Source organism: Sciurus carolinensis, chromosome 4 (genome assembly GCF_902686445.1).
Source record: "Sciurus carolinensis chromosome 4, mSciCar1.2, whole genome shotgun sequence".
NCBI lineage: Eukaryota > Metazoa > Chordata > Mammalia > Rodentia > Sciuridae > Sciurus > Sciurus carolinensis.
In genome coordinates this window covers 73,134,546-73,156,746 of record NC_062216.1, presented here as the reverse complement: position 1 = coordinate 73,156,746, position 22,201 = coordinate 73,134,546, and the positions used below count along the sequence as shown (strand labels likewise).

The following is a 22,201-nucleotide window of genomic DNA, read 5'->3' as shown; positions in this document are numbered from 1 at the left end:
TTATAATTCTTCTTTCAGTGGGCACCTGGGTTGTTTCCACACCATTACTTTTCTAAATAGTGCCACAATAAGCATGGGAATGTAGAATTGCTATATGTGTTTTTGCCCTGGGTGCTATTGCTGCATAATACATTTTCCCAAAAAAATGTTTTTAATAAAAAAGGCTTTTCATTTTCCTCATAATTTTCTGACTCATAAATTGGGAAGGGCTTTTGCCAGTTGCCTCTTGGAGTCTCTCATAAAGTTGCACTTAGATGTCACCTGGAGCTGAGGTAACTTGAAGACTTGATCAAGATGCAAATTTGGTATAGTCCATTAACATGACTGGCAGTTTGATGATCACCTGGGGCTGCTGATAGAGACCCCCAAAAATGCACTCTCCTACATCATAGACTCTACAGAGTAGAGTAAAGCAAGTGTCCAAATATGTCAAAGGAACGAGGCATGACTTTCTTGGCTAGGTTCGTTATTCAAGTTATGTTAGCTTCACTGCATTCTGTTGCTTATAGACAACACTCCACCATCAGCTGACATTCAGGGAAGAAGGAAAAGACTCTGCAGGTCAATAGATAGAATGTCAAAGATTCTGTGGATTTTTTAAGCATTGCATGTGTATTAAATATCCCACTATGTGTATTATCTAATTTATGCTATAGGACTTCCAATTATGGCCTGAAATACATAAAAGGGATAAAGCATCTATGTTAGGTCTCTCACCATGTCCCTTAAGTACATATTTATATTTTCTATCCTTTTGTCTTTCTGTGCTTTATTGTGGGTTTTCCAATGTTTTCCACTTATTATTTTTCTTTTGTGCTAATCAAATGTTTTGGTAGGCTCATTCTCTGAGAATTTTGGGGGGTATTTACTTTATAACTCTCAAATTTTTATTGGATTTTGTTATCAGTTCGCTATCAAGATGCACATCACGTCATTTAATGCAACATTTTATCATGATTATTTAAATTACCTGTGAAGAAACCCCAATATTAATGTGAAAATCTTCCCCCTTTTTCTCCTTTTTCCTCTTTGTTATCTATCTAACTTCTATTTAATGTGGTATTTTTTTATCAATAGACACTGTATATGAAAAACCATATTAAACCTTCAGAAAGTACTTTAATTTTCCTCTTTCTTGAATAAAGATTCAGGGCATATTACCTTACACAATAACAATTTGAAGTTTTGAGAAACTGGGCACTGATACGTACAACACAAATTATTTTAGTTCATATAATAATATACAAGTTTTCTAGATGCTTAACAGAATGTCTTCTTTTTGATAAATATACTGAGACTTTCAGTGTCTCACCTTCTTCCTCTCAATGCCTCCAGGAGATCATACTTGAATACAGTTTTTACTTTTCACTGAGCTTTACTCCAAAAGTCTTGCTATCATGGGAGCTGCATAGTGCTCTCAAGCAGCACTGATATATTCCCACTTTCCTAAAGTCACTCCTGGTTCTTGACTTAAAACAGAAAATCGTGTCAGAGTCAGAAGCGGAAATCTTTATTAGAAGATCGACTCTGGAGATAGGAAATTATTGCTCATGTCCTACAGCTTTCAGAGACCATCACTAGATGGTGATGTACTTTAACTGAGTTCCCTGCTCTCTAACCCCTTCTGTAGGAAACCAGACCCAGCTGCTGCCCCAGTGCAACGACTCCTGGTCTGACCCAGCAGGACCTGCAGCCTCAGAGGGACACACTGCCATCTGCTCAGGTGAGCAAGGCCCCAACACAACACCCTTCTCCTTCCCCGTGTAAACGCCCACTGACATGACCCTGTCTCTCCCCAGACAGCAGAGAGCTCCGCCTGGTGGATGGTGGTGGTCGCTGTGCAGGGAGAGTGGAGATCCTGCAGCAGGGCTCCTGGGGCTCCATCTGTGATGACAGCTGGGACCTGAGTGACGCCCATGTGGTATGCAGACAGCTGGACTGTGGAGTGGCCCTGGAGGCCACCATCTCTGCTCACTTTGGAGAGGGGTCAGGGCCCATCTGGCTGAATGAGCTGAACTGCACAGGAGAGGAGGCCCACGTGTGGCAGTGCCCTTCCCTGGGCTGGGGGCAGCATAACTGCAGGCACAAGGAGGACGCGGGAGTCATCTGCTCAGGTCTGTGGTACACACTGTGCACATGCTGGGAGAGGGCAAAGGAGATTCTGCAGGATGGTGTCTGAACCGTATGGCAGGGTCTGGGGTTCACAGAGAGAAGAGAAGAGGAAGGAGGCCCCCACACAGAACCTGTCCCTCCAGCAGAGGAGAAGATTAGGTGCTTCCATTTCCTGCTGCAGCAGGTGTGCTTCTGCTCCTTCCTTCTCAGCCCTATTTTGTGACACAAACATTCTCTACAGGGTTCATTTAAGGTAGCAGTTACTCTTGACCTACCTCTGGGGACAAGAGTAAACCCCAAAAGTTTCCTATTTCTGCTATAACATATTTCTATGGAGCAAGTGATGCAAAACAACACAAATTTATCATGTTTCAATATAGGGTAGAAATCTCACCATGATCTGACATGGCTATAAACAGTGTCAAGAGACTGCATTCAGCTGAGGCTCTGGGAAGACTCTTTTCCTTGGCTTTTCAGATTCTAGAAGTTGCCCAAATTTCTTGTCTCATGGTCCCTTCCTTCTTCAAACCAATGTCATTTCACTTCTCTGATCATTCTTCCATAGTCACATCTCCCTCTGATCAAAGCCAGAAAGAGTTGTGTACTTTTCAATTCTTAGTGAGAAAAGTGAAACTGGAGGCATCACAGTGCCACACCTTAAATTATACTACAGAGCTACAGTAACAAAACAGCATGATATTGATACCAAAACAGACATAAAGGTCGATGGCACAGAGTAGAAGATAAAGAGACAAACCCATTTAAATATAGTTATCTCATAATGAGCAAAGGCACCATAAACATACATTAGAGAAAAGTACTCATTTTCAACAAATTGTGCTGGGAAAACTGAAAATCCATATGCAGCAGAATGAAATTTAACCCCTAAACCTTGCCCTGCATAAAATGCAGTGGATCAAGGAACTAGGAAATAGAACAAAAATCCTACAACTACTGGAATAAAAGATAGGCCCAACACTCCATCCTGTTGGCTTAGGAACCTACTTCCTCAACAAGAACACTAAAGTGCAAGGAGTAAAATCAAGAATTGATGAATGGGATGGAATCAAACTAAAAAGCTTTTTCATAGCAAAGGAAACCATCAAGAGCAGGAAGAGAGAGCCTCCAGGATGGAAGAAAATCCTTGCCACCTACACCTGAGGTAGAGAGGTAGAGCATTAATCTCTAGCAGATGTAAAGAACTCAAAAACCTTAACACCAGAAAAGCAATCAAACAAAAAATAACCCAATCAAAAATAGCCAAAGAATTGGAAAAATACTTCAGAGAAGAAGAAATCAAAAGGGGAAAAATATATGATAAAACATTCAAAATCTTCTTTAGCAGTTGGAGAAAGGAAATTTAAAACTACCCTGAGTTCATCTCACTCCAGTCAGAATGACAACAATCAAGAATACAAGTAACAGTAAATGTTTTTAAGGATATGGGGAAAGGGTACATTCATACCTCACTGACGAGACTGATAATCAGTGCAATCACTTTCAAAAGCAGCAGGAAGATGCATCAGAAAACTTGAAATGGAACCACCATTTGACCCATTTATCCCACTGCTCAATATATACCTAAAGGACTTAAAATCTGCCTACTACAGTGATGCAGCCCCATGTCAATATTTACAGCAGCTCAATTCACAATACCTAAGCTATGGAACGAAACTTGGTGCCCTTTAACAGATGACTGGATAAAGAAAATGTGGTGTATATATACACAATGGAATATTGCTCGGTCATAAAAATTATGACTTTATGACATTTCTCAGAAAATGGATCTGGAGACCATCATGCTATGCAAAATAAACCAATCCCCAAAAACCAAAGGTCAAATGTTTGATATGAGGTTGCTAACATACAATTTGTGGGGGGAGGTAAAGAATGGAAGTTCATTGGATCAAAGGTACTCCTTGCTGTCCTTTACTTTGCAGATCAGTTTAACTATGTACATTCTAAACTCCTTCTCTGACATTTCTTCCACTGTGATGTTGGTGAATTCTGTTATTGGAGTACCTTGTTTACATGGGTGATGTTTTCCATATTTTTTCACATAGGCTTTGTGTTTACCCATCAAGCAGTGTAGATCTGAGGCAGTAGAGATTCTATCCTGTGGACTTATAGCACCCCTGAAGGTTTCCAGTACCTCACCATTTAGGGGGAGACAAATAAGAACAAACAATGCAAATGATATAGAGCATTAAACCAAATAGTTTCTGCTATGATGTCTATGATGTTGACAAGATTAACAGAAAGAATATGATCAGTTACTGCCAAAAATACAAACAATAAATTTGCAAAATGGTTTATATTTGAAATGGTGAACAGAGAAGAACAGAAATGATGGAAGATGTGATGATTATGAAGGAAGAAGAGAAAAGATAGAAGTAAAACTTAAAGGACCAAAGAAAGAAACAACATCAGATTGGCTGATAGCAGAAGAAATGGGCAAAAGAGAATCAAGGGAAACAGTTAAGTGAGGGAAATAATATATTTAAAGTAAATATTTTAATTAAAAAATTTTTTAAATAAAAACAAAACTGAAATATACTAATCAAACATCCTGGTCCTCAAAAAGCTGATCAATGAAAAAATACTGGCAGTTAAAATACTAGAAATGGGAAAAGAAAACAAATATGAACGTGTGTAAATGTCCATGAACCATTACAGTCACAATTAGACAAAAAAATAAAAATTAAAAATAAAAAGATCTTGATGAAAAGTTAAAGAATGATAATCATTGGAGTTCAAAAGATTCTCAACTTCCTTTCTCAGTGGTCTTATATCAGGTCATGTGGAGGATGGTACTTGCTCCACCCTCATGGTGGGCTTGTTAGAGTGACAGAGGTCATGCCAGAGGTGGAACTCCTGGGGGCAGGGGTTTAGACTTAAGTATCCTCCACGTCCTTTGATGATTCCCGATTGGTCTGGGGATTTTAAATCAGTGCACCTCCAGGCCCCAGCAATTGCCAGTTCACAACTGGAAGACGAAACCCCAGGGATCTCCCCTGGGTTCCTCTCATGTGCTGGAGGAACCAATTCTTAGTCCATCACATCACCTGTGAACCCCACATCTCCTGGTCTCAGTTGAGTCTCCAATATCAATCTCTCCCACCACAAGCCCTTTCAAATTCCTGGCCTCTCAACTTGTCCTGCAAGCAGTCAGATTGGAGGCAAGGAGAGAGCCAGATGGGTTTCCACGACCACTCATCCCATGTGTAAACCCCTCTCAGGGTTCATTTCCTCCTGGTTGCTTGGCACACTCTATGTCAAGCTGCGTGACTTTAACAGGACAAACTTGGGTTTGACAATAATCAGCCCTCAGAGATGCTGGCCCCCTGCTGCAAGTGAAAAATGAATCCTTCCATCCTCTGTCACCTGCGGGGAGAGAGAGGGGTTTCTTTGCCACCCAAGGATATTGTGCAGTGCACCTTTCAATTTACTCCGTGTCTTTGCTCTCTAAACTGTCTGAACCCAACTGTGCTTCAGACCTCCTAAAAATGTGGGTTCCTTTCACTCCCTTGGGCTTCCACTTCCTTGTGGAGGGACTGTTCTGGCTGGTGCCTCCATCTGTAGCAGGAGCTGCAGTGCTTGGGGTTTCCTCCTTATTTTATTATATCCAAAGTCATGAGTCACCAGTTTCTTTTGAATGTCCAGTATTAACTCCCAGTAAAGCCCGACCTTTTTTTTTTAATTCACCCACCTTACTGAGAAGCTGCCTTTCTGCTTTCTTGGTTTCACCCCATGAAGCAGCCAGGAGAGACACCTCCTCTATTCTGACAGCTCAAAAACCTCAGGATTCTTTCCTTGATCATGTGTGCAAAGCCCCTTTGCTATATGAGGTAACATCTTCACAGACTCCCAGGATAAGGAAGTGGACATATTTGGATCTCCACTATTCTGCTACACCACTGTACACCTCGTTTTTCAAAGTCTGTCAGATGTAGAGTCAGATAATAGATACAGAGTTCTCTTCCTGCAGAGCTCCCAGGTGAGTGTTCCTGCCTGTTCACTTACTACTATTACCTTGTGTAGAAACAGGAGAGGTACAAGTTAGCAAAACCTGTTAAAGGGAAAAAACTTCCAGTCTTCACCCTAGTGAGCACTTACTCAGTATAATCAGCAATGAGAACACACTATTAGGAATAAAGGAAAAACAGTCATAAGAGTTGAATGCTCACTGTGTTGTTTTCCTCCTTCAATTTCAGAGTTCCTGGCTCTCAGGATAGTGAGTGAGGAGCAGAAGTGCACTGGGTGGCTGGAGGTTTTCTACAACAACACCTGGGGCAGTGTCTGCCACAGCCCCATGGAAGCCATGACCTTGTCCTTGATCTGTAGACAGCTTGGCTGTGGGGACAGTGGGACTCTGAACTTCTTGGTTCCTCCAAGGGAAGGTTCTAGACCCAGATGGGTAGATGGAATCCGCTGTCGGAGAATGGATGCCTCTCTCTGGCAGTGTCCTTCAGACCCATGGAAACAAAGATCCTGTTCTTCAAAGGAGGAAGCTCATATCACGTGTGCAGGTGACCTACTGTCTACTTCTATGTCTCTGTCATATTCTTGTAGGTTTGTGTTAGGAAAATTTCATATCTTCATATAGAACGGATTAGTAGAAGTGAGTCTGAAAAATAAATACTGGATTGATATTCCTTGATCCACCTCTTTCAATTGTGTTTCAAAGGTAGATACAAGGAAACTTGTGATGATAGCAATTTACATGAAAAGTACAAGGGAACCTCAACTGAGCATACAGGAATATGAACTTGTACTCTGATAAACTTTCTAAGCACTTGGCCAGTGTACTCTTAGTTTACAGTAATTAACTTATATTTCGTTAGTGAGAGGGTGAATGATTGGACCTCAGGTATACATATTGTTTTTTATGTGCTATCACTGTGTTTTCTCTCTCTCTCTCTCTCTCTCTCTCTCTCTCTCTCTCTCTCTCTCTCTCTCTCTCTCTCTCTTTCTCTCTCTCTCTCTCTCTCTCTCTCTCTCTCACACACACACACACACACAAAGGTAATGTAGCTTAATCCTCACAATCAACTGTTGGTAGGTATTATGGTGATCATTTATTTCGGATGAGGAGACTGAGGTTAGGAGTAAGCACCTTCAAGTGAGTGAGAGGCACCTTGGGGAACCCAAAACTAGTGGGCTGTGTACTATGAAATCCATGTACAACAGTCAGACAACCTCTCAGGCCATTTGATGATGGTAAGTAATCCAGTGAATTGTAAGTAGAAACTTAATTCCAGGAAGGAGGACAGAGACAAGAAGGAAATATTAACCCTACCTTCAAGGAGTGTACACTCCAACCTGACAACACACACCAGGCATAAAGAAGTGGAAGGTGCTGTGGAAATGCATGCTTTGAGAGAAAGAGAAATCATATATAGTTTGAGAACTAAAGGAGGATTAGGGTTCCAATGAAGGAAGTAATTAGAACATTTATTTGGTTAGTGAAAAAAATGAGGTGGGAGCAGCATGGTGACCTTGAAGTTCTGATAAAATCCCATCATGAGCAGAGCAGGAGGGTGGGAGAGAGATGCATGATTACCTAGATGGTTAAGAAGACCTCGAGGGCTGGGGAGATAGCTCAGCTGGTAGAGTGTTTGCCTCGCAGGCACAAGGCCCTGAGTTTGATCCCCAGTACCGCAAAAAAAAAAAAAAAAAAAAAAAAAAACAAAGAAGACCTCGAGTTCCCTCCAAGGCATGGCCCCAATAACAATCCTGTTGAAAAGCCATGTGTTCATCTTCTCCTCTGCACACATGGGGAATTGCTGAGATGAGGGACCTGAACTTCCCTTATTTTCTTCTTGTCATCTCCTCACAGTCCCAGTCTTCTTGGTTGATCTTACCTCCTCTGAGACTTTATCCATGTACTACTGGACATTAATATGCCCACTCCATGCCTCTCCCAGGAAACATTCCATGAGGCATGTTGGAACCTGGAGCCTATCATCTTCTTCTTAACACCTGTAATGTCCCCTTCAATTTCATGTTCTAACAAAAAACCTGGCTGTCCTCTGAAAACAATGATGTCCTTATCATTTGGAGGCTCTGTGTTTCCATTTCAAGATGGTTTTTCTTCCAGGTCAAATATTAAAATAAGTTTATGATTATCCATCTTACTGTAGAATATAAATATTCCTGCTTTCCCTTGTCATTTTCAAAACTTTATTTTTTTTTCCATATCCAGCTATTTGAAGTTTTCCCCATAAGGTGGCACCAGCCAACACTTCTGTTGGTGTCACTCTTCAGCCTAGTCACTCCACCTCATCCAGGAAGGCTGCAGGACCAGGCTCACCAGGCTCCTCTGTCTCCTGTTCCTGGTGCTACTGGCATCCTGGAACACAACGGAGACAACATCCTGGCCTCTCCAGTCCTGACTTTCTCCCTTTGAAGCATTCCCTTCACACCCCACCTCTGTGTATGGCCACACTGTTGACCATCACTAACTGTCAAACCTGAGATCTTGATTGCATTGCTCTCTTCTCTGATGGTTGCCTCTTCTTCTCCTTATGATACATATTTTCTTGGTTTTTTATTTGTTTGTTTGTTTGTTTTGAGTACTGGTGATTGAACTCAGGGGCACTTGACCACTGAACCACATCAACAGCTCTATTTTGTATTTTATTTAGAGACAGGGTCTCACTGAGTTGATTAGCTCTCACTTTTGCTGAGGCTGGCTTTGAACTGGTGATCCTCCTGCCTTGGCCTCCCAGCAACCAAGCCCAGCTATGGTGCATAATCTTTAAACTCCTTTTCCAGATATTTCATCCTTATGCAGATTCCAAATGTTTTACCTTATCTGTTTTTTAGTTTTCTGCTCTCCTCATGATTGCACATGTTCTTCTTACCCTGGTTAGACAACATGATCCCTCATTATAATCCTCCCCTTTCATCTACACTCAACTCCCTGGACTCATCTTTATTTGTCAAAGACAAAAATGGTTGAGTTAACTTCCCTACTCTTTTCAACTACCCAACTCTTCCCTGACTCTGCTAGACTAGGCAAGGACTGCTGAATCTTGGACAGGTACCAAATTCTGTTATAGTGTAAAATTATCCTGCTTGTCTCTTTGAATTTGTGATCCAATCTCTGATTGACCCGCCACACTGGCCCCATAGTCTAGTGTTTTTCTCTCACATGTGCTCTTGCCATCTCCATAACATGTCACTTTAAAAATTCCCTGATCTCCCCACACTGATATTTTAACCCCACCATACACTTAAATGATGATCTTGCCTCAAATATCCCTGGAAAACAGAAAACTTAAGCTGTCTACTTTGTTTTTTCATCATGTAATCACTATACCTTATTGGTTGTTCTTATTCTGTCTTACAAGTTTGCAATTTCTCTGTTCAAATTACAAATTTTAGACACATTCTTGGTTGACCTCAGACTCTCTACTCTTCCTTACCAATCCTGTTTCCCCAGATGTGTATTCTAAAGATGTTGGGTGGAATATTCTATTGAATTCTTTTAAGTCCATTTGATTTATTATGTTAGTGTAACTATCATGTTTTCCTGTTGGTTGAGATTTTCTCTGAATGTCAAATCTATAAGTGAGATGGGATATTAAGATACCATTAGTGTTGTATTGATGTTTGTTTTCTCATTATATCCTGTAAGTGTTTGTTTAAATAAAATTCGATGTTCTTTTCTTTGGAGAATATTTGTTTGTAATTATTATATTTTCTTTATGGTTTATTCCATTTAACCATATGTAGTGACCTTCTTTGTCTCTTCTGACTGATTCTGAAGTGTGTTCTTCATATATTAATACAACTACTTTTGCTTGCTCTCTGATTTCATTCATTTGCTTTCAATATCATTTTCAATCACTGTGTACTCATCTGTATATGTCTTTGCCTGTGTGGTGAGTTTCTTGCAGGCAGAAAATTGTTGGCACTTGATTTTTAATGCAGTTAGTCAGTCTGTATCTTTTAATTGGAGAATCAGACCACGTACACTCAGTTATTATTGAAAGATTTGTAGTATTTCCTGTATTTTGTTGTTTTCTTCTGGACAGTTTGAATAATCTATGGTCATGTCTTTCTTCCTCATTCTTCTTGGGGTTTTGATGATTTATTGAATTTTTATTGTTTCATTTTTCCACTTTCTCATTGATTTATCCACCCTTCCAGTGAGATTTATTATTTCCTATGCTCTCATGGCTAGGTTGTCTTGCCTTACTTTGTGTGTGGGATCATCTTCTACAATGCAGGTTCAGTGGTACAAAATTCCTTTAACTGATGCTTATCTTCAAAGGACCTATTTTCCTTTGATTCTGAAGGACAACTTCTCTGAACATGGTCATGTAGGTGGCAGCTGTTTCCTTTCAAGATTGTGTGTACATCACTCCTGCCCTCCTGGCCTTCGGTGATTCTGCTTAGAAATATGTTATATGAGGTTCTTCTTGGTAAGCAGCCTTCTCTTGATGATGTGCCTTAGGATGCAGGTGTCCTGTAGGGTTGAGATTAATTCCAAGTGGACATCCATTGTAGGATGTTTCTCTGTGGCTTCTTTGGATGGTGATAATGGGTTTTCAAACTCCAGGTGTTGTGTCAGAGCACATGACATCGTTCTCTGCAGTTCTCATTCAAATTGGGGTCTTTCTGGTAGGTCAGGCATGTTGATATAGGCAGCACTGTATGTAGGGCATTCTCTCTGTGGTTATTTTTCCACTATTGTTTTTAGTGTTTGGTCTGAAGGGATATGGTGGCAACCTATGCTCAGTTCCTTCGGGACATTTTTTCCACATTTAAATTATTTCTCTCTAGTGTTCTTAAGCTGGAGATTGTCCAGGAGCAGGAGTTATGTCTACTTGTAGCTGGCTCGTCAGATGTGAATGTCTTCCTTCGCTATTCATTAAGTTGAAATATCCACCAACACTTCAGCAGCAATCGTCATGGCTTCAGTAAGGTGCAACCTCTTTAGATTGACTGGAGTTATAGCTTAGTGGCAAAGTACACACCCATGTTCAAGGTTCTTCATTTGACCACCAGCATAACTCAGAAAGAAGAAAACAATAGCAGTAAATACACGGTGGTGCACGCCTATAATCACAGCAGCTCAGAATCTCAGGGAGTTCAAAGTCAGCCTCAGGAACTCAGTAAGTGCCTGTCTCTAAATAAAATTCAAAAACAGTGTTTGGAATGTGTCTCAGCGGTTAATTCCCCTGGGTTCAATTTCCAATACCAAATAAATAATTAAATAAAAAAACGCTATAGAAATACAGTAATAACCACTTATACTCAGTAATAACTAAAACAGCAGTGACAATAGATAAAGGGAAGGACAAATATAGAATGAACAAGAAAGTCAAAAATTACTAAAAGAAAAATTATTTCCATAAAGAAGATTGAAGATGGAAAATAAAAGGGAAGGAAGAGGGGGAATTAAAAAAAAAAAAAAGAGGAAGGAAAATTAAGAAAAAAAAAAAAAGGAGAGAGAGAAAAATTACCCAGATAGGGTGGCACTCACCTGTAATCCTAGGGGCTGTGGATGCTGAGGCAGATGGATTACAAGTTCAATACCAGCCTCACCAACATAGTGAGGCCCTGTCCAACTAAGTTAAACCCTGTCTCAAAAAAATAAATAAGTAAAATGAAAATCCAGTGGGATGTGGCTCAGAGGTAAAGTGTTTCTGGGTTCAATAACCATTCAACAGAGAGAGAGATAGGGAAAGAGAGAGAGAGAGAGACAGAGAAGAAAGAAGAGAGAAAAATCCATTTTAAGAGTTAAAAAACCAATTAATTAAATAATAGTAAGAAAAATATAACAAATGAAAAAGAAAAAGCTGTGTCAAAAACTCCTCCAGCCAAAGTATTTGCATTGGAGATACCATTTCCAGGTCATCTAACGTTTGAATCCACCAGATATACTGGGGTTAGTAGGTTGCAAAAGAAACCAGTTGCAGTTCCTCTCTTCCCACCAAACATGCTAGGATTGGGGGCAATAGGTTGACTATACTGTGCTCCTCATTTCCTGTCAAGGAGATTAAGGGAATGTTGAGAAAACAGGCCATAATAACCCTCAGGGGTTTTGTCTGGAAACCTGGAGGCATGTCAAAAGTTAAGTAAACCCTTCCTTCAGTGGTTTGCAGACCCAACAGTGGGCACACACTTGCTCTAGAGGCATCTAGCAGGTGCCCATTGTGGTGTGCCAAGTGTCCTAGCCATGGTGAATCCCTGAAAAGTCTGTGGAAAATAGTGTAAGCAATCAAATCTCTGAGTTCCATCCTGGAGAGGCGACATGGAATGTTGTGGATTGACAGACATTGTCTGAATCCTCGGACATTGTTCCTATGTTCAACCATGTGCAGCTAGAACTGCTCTTCTTCACAGAGGGTGGGACCACTTACCAATGAGACCTCCATCACTCCCTTTCAATTGAATGCTCTCAGCTTGTTTGTATCAGGCACTATTTCCGTTTGAGACTCTACAACCGTAACTTCTACCCAATCCCTGTGGCAGGGTGGCCCAGGGACCTAAAATCATTATTACTCCATTTTGTCTAAACCCAAGAGCTGGTTAGTCCCTATCAATGGCCACCTCTTAAGATAGCTCCAGGTTACAGTACCCTGAGAGCTTGCCCAGTAATGTAAATAGTATGGTACTCTAAAGCTTGCTTGTTGAACAAGAGTACCCCTCTCAGAACACTTCCCCAGATTTAATCTACAGCTTGTAGCTTGTTCTCCCACAGGTAAGTTTGCTGGTCTTCTGACACCATTCATGCAATCTGCACTCTCCAGCTTTCTTATGCTTGCAGCTGGAGTTAAAGTTTTAAATTACCTTATGCTTGCAGCTGGAGTTGAAGTTTTAAATTACTTTGTACTTTTCTCTGGGCTACCTTTCTGCTTCTCCATGTTGTTTCGATTCCTCACAACTTCTTTATAAGTTCCTCTTTTTCCCTCTCAAAATACAATTGTCCCTTTGTTCCCTAACATTTTTCACTCACAGACTCACAACCAAGGTACTCTTTTCTGCTATTTACCTCTTTACCAAAATCTCCAATTATTGAATAATAACACCTCCTGAAAGAAACCCAAGTATACATTTGATTCGGTTGGATGGGAAAAATGTAACATTGTATGATTCCTAGTGGAGTGAGCAATGTCAATATCTGACATCACTTTTTTTAGGAGGTTGTTCAGTCTACCTAAAGTGGGTCAAGTTTTGATGTTACATATCTGATCTGAACTCTAAAGTCTAGAATCATTAGTGAAATGTTTTGAGGTAAACCATGGTTCATTCATTTTTCAAACTTAATGGCCATATTGTTGTGATTTCTCCTGGATTCATGGCTGTCCTTAGGCTTCTGATGGTCTCATCCCAGTTCCTTACTCTATCCCCTGTGCACTGATTCTTCAAATTCTCAGGCCATTAGCTTTCAAGTGTGTGTGTGCTTTATAAAACATCAACACAGATTCTGGCCTATTACATTTAGACTACAGAAATCATTCAGAAAAAGACACTTTTTTTTTTAATATATATGTATTTTTTTTTAATTGTATACAAATGGGATACATGTTGTTTCTCTATTTGTACATAGAGTCAAGGCATACCATTTGATTAATCATACGTTTACATAGGGCAATGATGTTTATTTTTTTCCCGTCCCCCCCACCCCTCCCACCCCTCTTTTCCCTCTATACAGTCCTTCTTTCCTTCATTCTTACAGCTCTCCTTATCCCTAACCCTAAACCTAACCCTAAACCTAATGCTAACCCCTCCCACCCCCCATTATATGTCCTCATCCGCTTATCAGCGAGATCATTCGTCCTTTAGTTTTTTGACATTGGCTTATCTCACTTAACATGATATTCTCCAATTTCGTCCATTTGCCTACAAATGCCATAATTTTATCATTCTTCATTGCGGAGTAATATTCCATTGTATAAATATGCCACAGTTTCTTTATCCATTCATCAACTGAAGGGCATCTAGGTTGGTTCCACAATCTGGCTATGGTGAATTGAGCAGCAATGAACATTGATGTGGCTGTATCTCTGTAGTATGCTGATTTTAAGTCCTTTGGGTATAGGCCAAGGAGTGGGATAGCTGGGTCAAATGGTGTTTCCATTCCAAGCTTTCTGAGGAATCTCCACACTGCTTACCAGAGTGGCTGCACTAATTTGCAACCCCACCAGTAATGTATGAGTGTTCCTTTTTCACCACATCCTCGCCAACACCTATTGTTGCTTGTATTCTTGATAATCGCCATTCTAATTGGGGTGAGATGAAATCTTACGGTAGTTTTGATTTGCATTTCCCTTATTACTAGGGATGTTGAACATTTCTTCATATATCTGTTGATTACTTGTACATCTTCTTCTGTGAAGTGTCTGTTCATTTCCTTAGCCCATTTGTTGATTGGATTATTTGTATTCTTGGTGTAGAGTTTTTTGAGTTCTTTATAGATTCTGGAAATTAGCGCTCTATCTGAGGTATGGTTGGCAAAGATATTCTCCCACTCCGTAGGCTCTCTCTTCACATTTCTGATAGTTTCCTTTGCTGAGAGAAAGCTTTTTAGTTTGAATCTATCCCAGTTGTTGATTCTTGCTTTTATTTCTTGTGCTATGGGAGTCCTGTTAAGGAAGTCTGATCCTAAGCCAACAAGTTGAAGATTTGGACCTACTTTTTCTTCTATAAGATGCAGGGTCTCTGGTCTGATTCCGAGGTCCTTGATCCATTTTGAGTTGAGTTTTGTGTAGGGTGAGAGATAGGGGTTTAATTTCATTCTATTGCATATGGTTTCCCAGTTTTCCCAGCACCATTTGTTGAAGAGGCTATCTTTTCTCCATTGCATATTGCTGGAACCTTTGTCTAGTATGAGAAAATTGTATTTATTTGGGTTTGTGTCCATGTCCTCTATTCTGTACCATTGATCTACCTGTCTATTTTGGTACCAATACCATGCCGTTTTTGTTACTATTGCTTTGTAGTAGAGTTGAAGATCTGGTATTGCAATACCCCCTGCTTCGTTCATGCTACTGAGGATTGCTTTAGCTATTCTAGGTTTTTTATTCTTCCAGATGAATTTCATAATTGCTTGCTCTATTTCTGCAAGGTACATCATTGGGATTTTAATTGGAATTGCATTGAATCTGTATAGCACTTTTGGTAGTATAGCCATTTTGACAATATTAATTCTGCCTATCCAGGAACATGGGAGATCTTTCCATTTTCTAAGGTTTTCTTGAATTTCTTTCTTTAGTGTTCTGTAGTTCTCATTGTAGAGGTCTTTCACCTCTTTTGTGAGATTGATTCCCAAGTATTTTATTTTTTTTGAGGCTATTGTGAATGGGGTAGATTTCCTAATTTCTCTTTCTGAAGATTCATCACTTATGTATAAAAATGCATTGGATTTATGAGCATTGATCTTGTAACCTGCTACTTTACTGAATTCACTTATGAGTTCTAAAAGTTTTCTGGTGGAATTTCCAGGTTCCTCTAAATATATAATCATGTCATCAGTGAACAGGGATAGTTTGAGTTCTTCTTTTCCTATTCGTATCCCTTTAATTTCTTTGGTTTGTCTGATTGCTCTGGCTAGAGTCTCAAGGACGATGTTGAATAGAAGCGGTGAAAGAGGGCATCCCTGCCTTGTTCCAGTTTTTAGGGGGAACGCTTTCAGTTTTTCACCATTTAGAATGATATTAGCCATGGGCTTATCGTAGATTGCCTTTATAATGTTAAGGAATGTTCCCACTACCCCAATTTTTTCTAGTGTTTTGAGCATGAAGGGATGCTGTATTTTATCAAATGCTTTCTCTGCATCTATTGAAATAATCATGTGATTCTTAACTTTAAGTCTGTTGATATGGTGAATGACATTTATTGATTTCCGAATGTTGAACCAACCTTGCATCCCTGGGATAAAACCCACTTGATCGTGGTGCACTATCTTTTTAATATATATTTGTATGCGATTTGCTAAAATTTTGTTGAGAATTTTTGCGTCGATGTTCATTAAGGATATTGGTCTGAAATTTTCTTTTCTCGTTGTGTCTCTGTCTGGTTTAGGTATCAGGGTGATATTGGCTTCATAGAACGAGTTTGGGAGGGTTCCCTCCTCTTCTATTTCATGGAATAGTTTGAGGAGTATTGGAATGAGCTCTTCTTTAAAGGTTTTGTAGAACTCGGCTGAGAACCCATCTGATCCTGGACTTTTCTTTGTTGGTAGGCTTTTGATGACCTCTTCTATTTCATTGCTTGAAATTGGTTTATTTCAGTTGTGTATGTTATTTCGTTCAGTTTAGGTAGTTCATATGTCTCTAGAAATTTGTTGATGTCTTCGAGGTTTTCTGTTTTGTTGGAGTATAGATTTTCGAAATAGCTTCTAATTATGTTTTGTATTTCACTCGTGTCTGTTGTGATGTTTCCTTGTTCATTCTGAATTTAGTAATTTGAGTTTTCTCCCTCTTTCTCTTTGTTAGTGTGGCTAAGGGTTTATCAATTTTGTTTATTTTTTCAAAGAACCAACTATTTATTTTGTTAATTTTTCCAATTGTTTCTTTTGTTTCAATTTCGTTGATTTCGGCTCTGATTTTAACTATTTCCTGTCTTCTACTACTTTTGGTATTGGTCTGCTCTTCTTTTTCTAGCGCTTTGTGCTGTAGTGTTAAGTCGTTTATTTGTTGATTTCTACTTCTTTTTTTGAATGCGCCCCATGAAATAAATCTTCCTCTAAGTACTGCTTTCATAGTGTCCCAGAGATTTTGATATGATGTGTCTTTGTTCTCGTTTACTTCTAAGAATTTTTTTATTTCCCTCCTGATGTCTTCTGTTATCCATTCATCATATAATAGTGTATTATTTAATCTCCAGGTATTGGAGAAGTTTCTGTTTTTTATTCTGTCATTTATTTCTAATTTCAATCCATTATGATCTGATAGAGTACAAGGTAGTATCTCTATCTTCTTGTATTTGGTAACAATAGCTTTGTGGCATAAAATATGGTCTATTTTAGAGAAGGATCCATGTGCTGCTGAGAAGAAAGTGTATTCGTTCTTTGTTGGATGGTATATTCTATATATGTCCCTTAAGTCTAAATTGTTGATTGTGTTGTTGAGATCTATAGTTTCTTTATTCAGTTTTTGTTTGGACGATCTATCCAGTGGTGAGAGAGGTGTGTTAAAATCACCTAGTATTATTGTGTTGTGGTCTATTTGATTTCTGGAATTGAGAAGGATTTGTTTGACGTACGTGGATGAGCCAATGTTCGGGGCATAGATATTTATGATTGTTAAGTCTTGCTGATTTATGCTTCCCTTAAGCAGCATGTAATGTCCTTCTTTATCCCTTCTGACTAGTTTTGGTTTGAAGTCCACATTATCTGAAATGAGGATGGATACTCCAGCTTTCTTGCTGTGTCCGTGTGCATGGTATGTTTTTCCCCATCCTTTCACCTTTAGTCTATGGGTGTCTCTTTCTATGAGATGAGTCTCTTGCAGGCAGCATATTGTTGGATTTTTCTTTTTAATCCAATCTGCCAGTCTGTGTCTTTTGATTGATGAATTCAGGCCATTAACATTCAGGGTTATTATTGTGATATGATTTGTATTCCCAGTCAATTGACTCATATTTGTTTTTGACATGATTTGGTTTCTCCTTTATTTGGCTATTCCTTTAGGCTAGCGCCTCCTGTTGCTGATTTGCATCGTTGTTTTTCATCTCTTCCTCATGGAATATTTTGCTGAGAATGTTCTGTAATGCTGGCTTTCTTTTTGTAAATTCCTTTAGCTTTTGTTTATCATGGAAGGATCTTATTTCATCATCAAATTTGAAGGTAAGTTTTGCTGGGTATAAGATTCTTGGTTGGCATCCATTTTCTTTCAGGGCTTGGTATTTGTTGTTCCAGGCCCTTCTAGCTTTTAGGGTCTGGATTGAAAAATCTGCTGATATTCTTATTGGTTTCCCTCTGAATGTAATTTGATTCTTTTCTCTCGTGGCCTTTAAAATTCTGTCTTTATTTTGTATGTTAGGTATTTGCATAATAATGTGCCTTGGTGTGGGTCTGTTGTAATTTTGTATGTTTGGAGTTCTATAAGCCTCTTGTACTTGGTTTTCCATTTCATTCTTCAGATTTGGGAAATTTTCTGTTATTATTTCATTGAATAGATTGTTCATTCCTTTGGTTTGTTTCTCTAAGCCTTCCTCAATCCCAATAATTCTTAAATTTGTCCTTTTCATGATATCCCATAATTCTTGTAGGTTCTGTTCATGATTTCTTACCATCTTTTCTGTTTGGCCAACTTTGCTTTCAAGGTTAAATAATTTGTCTTCAATGTCTGAGGTTCTGTCTTCCAGGTGTTCTATCCTATTGGTTATGCTTTCTATGGAGTTTTTAACTTGGTTTATTGTTTCCTTCATTTCAAGTATTTCAGTTTGTTTTTTTTTCAGTATCTCTAACTCTTTATTGAAATGATGTCTTGCTTCCCGTATTTGGTCTTTTAACTGTTGATTGGTGCGATCATTTAATGCCTGCATTTGCTCTTTCATCTCCTCCTTCAATGCCTGCATTTGCTCTTTCATCTCCTCATTAGCTTCCCTGATCGTTTTAATTACGTACATTCTGAACTCCCTTTCTGACATTTCTTCTGCTGTGCTGTCATTGGGTTTTATTGATGTAGTATCTAGGTTTGCTTGGGACATTTCTTCCCTTGTTTTCTCATATTGGTCAGCTGTCAGTGGGACCCTGAGATATTGCAGATTTCCTCTATTGGCTTATAGTGTCCCAGTAGATTTCCAGTGTATCACCTCCCAGCCTTCAGTAGCCTGATGTCTTGGAGGAATCTGATAAAGCAGCGCATCCGAAGAAAACTGCCCCTAGCCCCCTACTGGTTCCACGGTTTAGAACTGGCTGTGTGCGGAAAGGCTCTCACTGTGGGCCTGCACCGTGCAGCTGGCCGTGTGGGAGGAGCCCACTGCCGGAGTGTGGAAGGCTACCTTGGGAAGACTCTAGCTGTCCTGCCAGCTCCGATAAGCCACCTCTATCTGGGCCTGCCACCCGGGCTGAGCTTTACCCAGTGGGCAGACTCACCTGTGGCTCTATTTCAGTCCGAGTCTCTCAATGCCTCCCCTTCTTAACTCCTGGGTTCTGGCGCGACTGGGGGTGCAGTCTCCCTCTAGGCCGCCATCTTGGATCGCCCCGTGAAGAGAGCCTGCAGCCGGAGTGGGCAGAGCCGCCTGAAGAGGTCTCTGGCTGCCCTGCCCTGTTCCCAGAGGCTGCTTGCAGATGGAAGCTCTCTGTTGGTTCGGGGACTTGTGGCTGGTTCTATGTAGAAAACCTCTCACTGGGCGGTCTGGTCTGAGAAGCTAGACTTGAAAGGCGCCTCCCACCGCAGGGGTCCAGGCTACTTGGTGGGGTCTCTGGCTGCCCTCTCCTGGTCCCTGAAGCTGCTTGTGTGCCGGAGTACGTTGCGCTGCAGTGGCTCCAGGACTCGGAGCTTGTTCTGGTCAGAAAGGCTCTCACTAGCGGGCCAGTTCTGTTCCGAGAACCTGGAGAAGCTCAAAAGACACTTTTAACTACTCAAAGTAGAAAACCTGACCTTGCTAGAATTGTCTTGTCACCTCCCATGCAGAACTGTCAAAAACAGGATAAACTCTGGTAGGAACTACATAGTAATTCCTACCTCACATCACTAACTAGATTATGTTGAGTCTAATTCCATTTTATGGTTCTTTTTGACATGCAATATTTTTTCGTACTTGTTTTGGTAGCAAAAGAGACTGAGTTACTGCCCTAGTTTAGTGACTCCACATCTTACCCATAAATTTCTGCACTCTGAAAGTGGATGCTTACTTGGGGGAGGGAGCACCATGGGATAAGAAAACTCACTCTTTGTAAATAAAACCATTGACATGATTCTTTCTCTTCAGAGACCCCACAACTTCGACTGATGGACGGGAGCAGTCGCTGTGCAGGCAGAGTGGAGATCCTTCACCAGCATTCCTGGGGCACTGTCTGTGATGACAGCTGGGACCTGGGTGACGCCCACGTGGTTTGCAGACAGCTAGGCTGTGGAGTGGCCCTGGAGGCCACCATCTCTGCTCACTTTGGAGAGGGGTCAGGGCCCATCTGGCTGGAAGAGCTGAACTGCACAGGAGAGGAGGCCCATGTGTGGCAGTGCCCTTCACGGGGCTGGGGAAAGCACGACTGTGGGCACTATGAAGATGCAGGTGTCATCTGCTCAGGTATGTTCTGTGTATTCTCCACTGCCTAAGAGAATGGAAAGGACCAAAAGTGTGTATCTGATCCTGGGGAAATATGAGATGGATGAGCCACAGAGGACTAAGTGGTCCCCATGGAACCTGAGTGCTTGAAACAGCAGGATATGATGGGCTTTTTTAATTCTTTCTTCTAATACTCAAATGTTGTCCTATCCCTATTCTGTAGTCGTACTTGACACAATAGAGGGATTTTTTTTGTAGAATCATTCTACTTAAAATCATTTTCATAATTTTGTCTCTGCAATTTACTATTTAAAGGTTACCTATAAATTACCACACATATCCTCTTTTCAAAAGACAGACAAGAATGGGACTTGCTTTTCTCAGTTGACTGAGTATTTATATATGTATAACAAGAGATGTTTTTGCACTGGGTTGTAGGTGTATGGGTACAGGGATAGGATTAAACAAATCACAGGGGAATTTCAGGATTACCACAAAGTTGGAAATCTCCTTTCCAGTTTCAGACATCAGATTTCTTAATTCTTTGGCAGGAATGGTCAGAGAAATCTGAGTGAAATGCACTAAGTCACAGGTTTTCCTTCCATCATTACTACAGTAGATTCTCTGCATTTCTTTTTTGAAGCAACATCTGTATAAACTCATGCTAGGGAGATGCATTTAGCCCTGTGATGGCAGATCAATTTTGGAAGCCATAAAATATTAATGCATATTTATTATGTTAACAGATTATGTAGTTTAAGACTCAGATCAAGGTGGCTATTCAGTTATCCCTCACAAATAAACCACATTAACAGTTATTCACACACCAAACTGGCCTGTTAAGACACAATGAACCTGGTAAGTGCCTGCTTGTACTGTGATAAAGAAAAGACACATTGAAGGAGGAAAGAAGATAAGAGTTGCCCTTTCCCCAACCTCAAGCAGCCCAGCATGAAGAGAGATGCATCCTTCTTGGACAAGAAAAAGTGAATTAAGCCCAGAATTTAGACTTGAAACCCAGGATGAGGTGTGCCACAGGGAAACCTGGTGCTTGGCAGAGCCCAACAACTCTGCCCCTATTCCAGTAACCTCAGATTGAGACCACGGAATTGTGTTTAGTTGGGCAGCAAAGAGACTTTCTATACCACCACTCCTCCAATCTGTAGCAGAAGAGGGGAAACCAAGACTCTCTAAGGATCAAGGGTACAGAGCATGCACAGGACTTTTCCTTAAGGCTCAGTGCCAGGTCCACCATGATCATGCACAGCACTGAGCAGAAATTAGAGGCCTCAAATGTAGAACAGAAATAATAGAGCAAGACCTGTGTGCTAGTGGGACAGACTCAAGAGGAGCCTGCATCACCTGTGGCTGGCTGCAGGAATCTTGGGCCTTGAGTCCACCTCAGCAGTAGGCAGCTCAGAGCATTGAGGGGCTTGGTCCCTGCCCAGCTCTGTGTTGCCTTGGCAGACTGTGTATTCATGGTGTGGTATAGAACTGCAGCACTGGTGGCCACAGGACAACCCACCTCATTCCTGCTTGAAGCCAGTCAGCACAGTATGGAGACAGCTAAGTCTGTGCTAGAGGGTGAAAAGTTAGATGGGCAGTTGTGAGTGGAAGCCTCAGGTTCTTATCTCTATATATTATAATACAACTCTCAAAGAAGAAAGATCAAGTCTCTCGGGTATCAGTTAAAAAAAAAGAAAGAAAAAGAAATAATACAAAAGGACGTCCCAATTCACTTAATGGCAAACTTCTCAATGGTAAGCAGAACTGAGTGCCATGAGATTTTCATAGAACGGAAAAAAAACCTGCCAATCAAGAATACTGAACCCAGCAAATCTATCCTTTAGAAATAAAGACGGTACAAAGACATTATTAGACATCCATATGATACAGC

General features: G+C 40.5%; 1 pseudogene; it reads left to right on the top strand.

Moving 5' to 3' along the window:
* Positions 1-22,201, top strand: part of LOC124982751 (antigen WC1.1-like) — a 314,961-nt pseudogene that overhangs the window by 207,781 nt on the left and 84,979 nt on the right.